Source organism: Nyctereutes procyonoides, unplaced genomic scaffold, assembly GCF_905146905.1.
Source record: "Nyctereutes procyonoides isolate TBG_1078 unplaced genomic scaffold, NYPRO_anot_genome, whole genome shotgun sequence".
In the NCBI taxonomy this organism is placed as follows: domain Eukaryota; kingdom Metazoa; phylum Chordata; class Mammalia; order Carnivora; family Canidae; genus Nyctereutes; species Nyctereutes procyonoides.
The window spans coordinates 28,338,167-28,345,630 of record NW_026575024.1 but is presented as its reverse complement, the minus strand read 5'-3'; positions in this window follow the sequence as shown (position 1 = coordinate 28,345,630).

Below are 7,464 nucleotides of genomic sequence, written 5' to 3'. Positions count from 1 at the left end.
GTGGTGTCGGTCAGCTTCCAAAGCTCGGATTCTTAACTGCCATGCCCTGTATCTGTATATACTCCAGCCCAGCCCCCAGCCTTGTATGCCTACACTCTGCTTATGTTATTTCTGCTTACATTAATTACTACATCCCCTAAGAGATCGTAAAAACACCACTTAGAACCTGCATCATTTAGTAGAGTTTGCAGAGGGCTCTTTGAATTTCCACCTAACCTGGAAAGTGGGTGGGGCAGCTGATCTAACTGTTGCAGCCACCACAGTTCAGACAGACTGGGTGTCTAGCCAGCCACCAAGCCAGAGATCACACTGGTCTGGATCCAGGCCAGGCAATGATGTTTTTAGCCCTAGCTTTCTGTTCTGGGTAGCTCAGGTGGAAAAGTCCATCACAGACATTTAAAAAAAAAAAAAAAAACCTTAAAACCACTGTTTCTGGGGCTTCTGAATTCAGGGCAGTTGTTCTCCACACAATTCCATTCGTGTTAGGGGAACATTTTGAATCATCCCCAAATTTGATTGGTTGATAGGGGAATCTCCTGGCATTGTATGGGCCAAAGATACATTGCAAAGCATAGGACTTGTCCTGATGGAACAATATTTAAAATTCATCACAGTAAAAACCACAAGTTAACTGTAATGATGATACCTCACCAGGTTCAGTTTAAACTGTTCACTGTGTAGCATGTGTATTTTTGTTTGGTCTTATAAACTATACGATACATCAGGTCCCTGGCCCCAACAATCTGTTCACAAACAGGCACCACACCCATCACTCCCTTTAAAGCTCTCAGGCTCATCCCCACCCTCCTTGCCCCTGGAAACCTCTCACTGAGGCCTGAAGAGCACCACAGGGCTGACCCTGCCCAGCACTTGATATCCCTTTGTCCTGCTTTATTTTTCTTATCTGACCTCCATCTGGTGCATTATTATCTATTCTATCTTTGCATTTGTTTCCTTCATCCCTCCACTAGATTATGAACTCGATGGAGGGGTTTTGTGTTCTTCACTCTTATACCCTGAGCACCCAGCACAGTGCCTGACTCATAGCAGATCCTCAACAAATAACTGGTTGGATGAACCTGAAAACAAGAGATAAGACCTCCCTAATCTAAGCTAAAGAGTGACCACTGTACTGCCCAGCATGCCCCATGGGGTTGGTACTTAGGGACCTACAGTCCCTCCCTTCTCCCCAAGCAGGTTCTCCTTCAGCCACAGGAGGGCATCGCTGTCCCAAAGGGCACCTGTTGCTCCAGCAAAGGCATTGAGAAGGTGAAGCTAGAAACTTGTGTATTAGGGAGGGGGAGCAGGGTGTGAAGGGAACGCCCCCTAACACTTTGCCTGCCCAGCCTGAGCTGAACTCAGAAGTTTATGATGGGCCAATTACCCTCTGAGCACCTGAGGCCTTCAATGTCCAAACCAGGTCTTTAGCTATGACTGATAATAATAGCAGCATCCATCATTTGAGCACTGTGTGCCAGGCCCTGTATCTACCTTACCTCTCGTAATCTGACAGCAACCCAAAGGTACTATGGTTAGCTCATTTTGTGGAGAAAGACACTGAGTCTTAGCATGGTAAAGGGACTAACCTGAAGTCCCCACACTGAGAAAAAGGCAGAAGCAAGATTTAAATCCCACATGCCTGGCCAACGCCACAGCCTTTGACCACCAAACTATTGCTGTGAAAAGGGTGGGTCCAAGGACAGAGGGGATGGATGACTGGGGCCAGGGGAAATCAGGGAGAGCTCAGAAGAGGGCATGCTTAAGCTGAATATGAAAGATGATCAAAGTTGGTTCTTTGACAAGTGTCAAGATTTCCCTTCCTTAAGAGACTAACCGAAAGGATGTGTGGAGGTATGGGGCAGGCCGATCTGGCTGACCTCTGGGCTCTGAGAGGGAGCCAATGCCAGGGACAGCATCTCGTCCCCTACTGAGGGACAGAAGTAAGTCTCCCATCAGACATGTTGGAGAGGGGAGCAAACTGATGAAACTAAGAATAGACCCAGAGGCCACACCCAAGCCCTTCCTCCTCAACTCCCCTCTCTCTGTGCTGCAGTTTTCTAATTTGTAAAGTGGTCTCTCCACAGAATGAAAGTAATCAACACACCTAATGCTCTTAGCCCAATGACCTGAATTGTCAGTAATACTGTTTCCCAAAGCTCAGAGTTCCTATGTCCCCAAATCAGCCAGTACTGTTGGTTTTGACAACCACATTTCAGCCTAGGGCAGACTTGGAACAACTCACCCCCCCACACACAGGTGATAGAGTTTATCAGAAGATTTCAGACTGATAAAGTGGCGGATTAGCTTGAGTGATCCTTGTACCCTCTCTCCCTGGGCCCAGAGTCTGTCCTTTCCTGCTTGATTTTCAGCCAAGAACCTGAAAGTCAAGGTCCCGATCAGCTGAGACCCAGACAGCTCTGACCAGGTGGCTTATCGATCCTCCATCCCAAGATGAGACAACTCCCATCCAGACAGACCAGACCGGTCCCAAAGTCCCCAGTGGTGGCCAGAATTTGAGAGAGACTGAACAGTCACAGCTTTCCAGCCAGATGATCTATAGTGGAGGCTGGGGGGGGGGGGAACCCCTGGAACAAGAGTTGTCACGAAGGCCATACAGTTATCTAAACCAAGTCCTTGAAGCCCCAAGGGCCCAGGGAGAAGTAACCAAGAGACAATATTCTCAGGGCCCTGCGCTGGACCTAGATTTTAATCTTACCCCACCTCTTACTGGATGTGTGTCCTTGGACCAGCTCCTCCCTCTCTGTGCCTTAATACCCTCATTTCTAAGGGAAGACTGATGATAACTTCCTCAGGTGGTTACTGTGAGAATTAAGTGAGGCTCACACGAGCTTCCAATGTTACTTGGTCAGGGCAAGAGGTAGACCAGTGAGCTTGCTAACAGCCCTCTGTTTTCACCAGAGACAGCAGAGATCTTGAGCACAAGAAAATATATTTCTGAAATCCAGGTCTCTCAAAGATTTAGAATATTATTAAAACAAATGAGAGAAATGCAGTCCATGGTATCCATCAGCCAGCAAGGGTTGGTGAGCACCTGCTTGGTGCCAGGCCCCAGGGTTCATGGTGAGCCACCAACTTCTTCCAGGGTCCCACCCCGCGTACAGTCTGCTGAGAAGGGTGGTAACTAGAGGAAAGCGAGGATGGTGGGGGAAGAGACGGGCCCGGGAAACTTCTCACAGGTGGATGTGGCCTGTCAGGGGGCCAAGGAGTCTTCTATCAACCAGGTGGTCAGAGAGTAGGTGGAGAATGTTCTGGGAGGAGAGACAGAAGGCACACCAGGCCAGTTAGCTCAAGAGAATGTGATGCATTCTAGGAGTGAGACACACATATGAATGAATAAATAGCTTTGGATCAGTCTTTGTAATATAAGATGTTTTCAAATGAATTTAAATGTCCATCCACCCAGATGGTTAAGTCAATTCTGGATACATTCACATAGTGGATACAATGCAGCCATTTGTAAAGAACGAGTTCTCCATGCATGAAAATGGATGTTCTCCAAGATACCTGATAAGTCATTTCCAGGAATAGGGCTCACCATGTGCCAGACACTGTTCTGAGCACTTGGCAAATAGTAACTCATGATCCTCACACCAGCCCCATTCGGGAGAAAGAAAAGAGAAACATGGAACGTAGGTTACTTGCTCCAAGTCACTCAGCCAGTAGGTGGAGGAGGCAGGATTTGAACTTGGGACCTGGAACTAGCATCTGTGCTGGACCATTCCCCACACACACACCCTGCCCCTTCAGAATGTGTAGTTTGGGGATGCCTGTGTGGCTCAGCGGTTTGGTGCCTGCCTTCGGCCCAGGGCGTGATCCTGGGGACCCGGGATGGATCCTGCATGGAGCCTGCTTCTGCCTATGTCTCTGCCTCTCTGTCTCTCATGAATGAATGAATGAATGAATGAATGAATGAATGAATACATACATACATACATACATACATACATAAAATTTAAAAAAGAATGTGTAGTTTGCTTCTGTAGGGGAGGCCAAACTTTACCACTAATCTTAGGCTTTCAGCTGGGACTCTAACAAAAATTAGATTAAAAAGAAAAAACTTGTATTAATTCATGTAGCACACACTACTCGGAAAAACCTAATGAAAAGTAACTCAAAATGGCAGCTTAGAATTCAGCCTAGATAGCATCTTCAACAAAAAAAATGATAAATTTGCAGAGAAATAACTGAACAAAAGGAAATAACTTAAGGCTTACGAGGGCAGCAGACTGTGGAAAGGTAAATATACAGGAGGGAAAATGGAGGAAGGTTTGTTTGCAAATTCCCGTGGTGTCATCTCTAGATTTATATCTGTCTCCAATAAAAGAATTAATATCCTGCCTTTAGGCAAAGAGGGAGCCTTTCCTGGGCTTGCTGCTTCTTAAGTGCTTTCAGCTCAAAATAATTTTTATGTCAAAGAGGCATATTTTGGGATGACATATTCTGGTTTCTTTCACTTCCATCCTTATAAAATAAAATGGTTATAAATATTCATTTGATTATCTCTATAGAGACCCTCCACCCTGGAAAGACACACCAAACAGTAATAGTGGGTGAAGGGAGATGGGACACCTGGGTGGCTAAGGGATGGTGTGGGAGGGGGACGTATTTTACACTGCCTTTTCTTTCTTTTCTTTTCTTTTCTTTTCTTTTCTTTTCTTTTCTTTTCTTTTTCTTTTTCTTTTTTTTTTTTTTGGTTTTTGCTTTAGAATTTTGTACCATGCACTTTCTATTTAAGAATTTATTTATTTGAAAGAGAGCACAGAGGGAGAGGGAGAAGCAGTCTTCCCACTGAGCAGGGAGCCCAGTGCAAGGTCCCTGAGATCATGACCTAGCAAAATGCAGACCCTTGACGGACTGAGCCACCCAGGTACCCCGTACCATGCACTTTTAATGCGTATTAAAGATCCTGCTGGCTGGGGGAAGAGGATGGACTAAAATGCTCTGTATGGGAGTGCAACTTGCTAGGACCACCTTGGAAAATGAATTTTCCTAGATGTAAACCCAAGAGAAATGAGTGCGTATGTCCAAAAAAGGCATTTCAATAGTCTCATACTGGAAAAAAAAAAAAAAAAAACGAAGTTCCTATGGATGGTAGGATATAAAAATCCATGTGTCTAGTTCTACAAGGGACTACCACACTGCAAGGCAAATGAACATGTGACAAATGCACAAATGTGCTGATGAATTTCGAGGATATGACGTTCATCCAAATAAACCAGACGCAAAAGAGCACATACCACATGGTTCCATTGATACAAAATGAATCTGTGGTGTCAGAAATCAGGATCAAGGGTACCCTCGGGAGAGGGTAAAGGAGCAAACGGAAGGGCTCAGTGGGACTTCTGTTTTTTTTTTTTTTTTTTTTATTTATGATAGTCACACACAGAGAGAGAGCGAGAGAGGCAGAGACACAGGCAGAGGGAGAAGCAGGCTCCATGCACCGGGAGCCCAACGTGGGATTCGATCCCAGGTCTCCAGGATCGCGCCCTGGGCCAAAGGCAGGCGCCAAACCACTGCGCCACCCAGGGATCCCCTCAGTGGGACTTCTTGAGGGCTGGTCATGTGCTGTTCCTTGAATTGGGTGATGGTTTCTCAAGCGTGTTCAGTCCTTGAGAATTCATTGAGATCACACTTTTGACTATGAATTATATGTATGTATGTCACTCGTGAATAAACAGCTTCAAGAATGAAAAAGCAGGGCGGCCTGGGTGGCTCGGCGGTTTAGCACTGCCTTCAGCCCATGGCGTGATCCTGGAGACTGGGGATCAAGTCCCATGTTGGGCTCCCTGCGTGGAGCCTGCTTCTCCCTCTTCCTATGTCTCTGCCTCCCTCTGTCTTTCATGAATGAATAAATAAAATCTTAAAAAGAAAAAATGAAAAAGCAGCTGGGAGGCATTTGCAACTGTCAAGGTGAGAGATAAGAGAGCTGGGGCTGGCCTGGAGTGCTGATGGTGGGGTGGAGAGAGAGGGCTAGGGAGAGGGGTAGAGAGGGAGCTTGAGAAGCCAGGAGGGTGCCCAACTTCTGGCCGGCTGCTATGGTGCGGCCAGAGAGATGCTGGTAGCAGGCACGGGCACGCAGGAGTATGAAGAGCTTGGTTTTTGTGGTGCCTGGGGGATGTGCAGGATGGATGTCATTCCAAGAAATGGTTGGCTGTGTCTGGGTTCAGAAGAAAGATCTAGAATCTTTGATTTTACAAAGTCCAACTTGGAGCCCCTTCCAGGGTGAATCCTACTCACTGGGAACCTATCTGGTTAGGAAAAACAGCCTTGTCCCCTCTGAGCTTTATCCCTGGAGCCCTTTGAGCTTGATGGAACCTGGCAGGTCTAGCTGGTTGGAGTCCGAAGGTAGACCATTCCTGCCATTCCCAGTGGCCGGGGCTCTGGGGCCAGGTGCTTAGGAAGGTCAGTGAAAGAGAAAGGGTGGAGCAGATGTTCCCCAAGGCCTGAGCCTGAGGGGGAGCTAGGTCAAGGGCTGAGTTAACAGTAACTCCATTAGCCACAGCCAGGTGGTCCCAGTGAAGGTCCCTGGGGCTGGTCTGTGCCACACTCAAGGTGGCAGACACGAGGAAACTAAAGTTTCACAAAGAAGTTTAATGTAGTCTTACCTATAGAGCCTCAAATATGCCCCCTTTGAGAGAGAGTGGGAGGATCCCGGAGCAAGGTGTCTGTTTCCCAGGGGCAAGAGATGGAATGTACCTGACCACGCGTCAGACTGCCCGCACACCTTCTCCTCCACCTTCTCTCGGTGTTCGACCACCTGCTCCCCTAGCGTCCAGCCCCCTCCACCTCCTGCCCCTCCAAACCCACCACTGCAGTCTCCCCCACCAACTCCAAAAGCATTGCTTCCTCGCCTCTCCCCTCCCCCGCCCCCTCTTCTCTCCATCTCCAGGACCTTCACCTCTGTTTCTTCCAAACTCAAACTGTCTGAAAATGCCCACACTGCGCGGGGCGGGGGGGGGGGGGGATATATTAACAGCTTTTTTTTATTATACCTGACTATTCGAAACATCTAAAACAACAAAAGTTACTGTCCTCCATGATTTACCATCACCACCCAAGATAATATTGTTTAATGCTGATTCTTCCTGACTTCTCTTCCATAATGACAGTTAATAATCATTGAGTGCTTACTTCTTGCCAAACACAATTCTGAGCACTTCGAATAAAAACAGAATTATAAATATAATTCTCAAAACAACCGAATGGGGCACCTGGGTGGCATAGTTAACCTGCTCCCTTGGGCTCAGGTCACAATTCCAGGATCCTGGGATCAAGCCTCATATGAGGCTCCTTGCTCAGCAGGGAGCCTGCTTCTCCTCCCTCTGCATGATGTTCCCCCCACCTCCGCCACCACTTGTGTTCTCTCTGTCAAAAAATAAAGAAAAAAATCTTAATTAAAAAAAAAAACGCTATCGAATGTATACCATTGTTTTCTCCATTTTA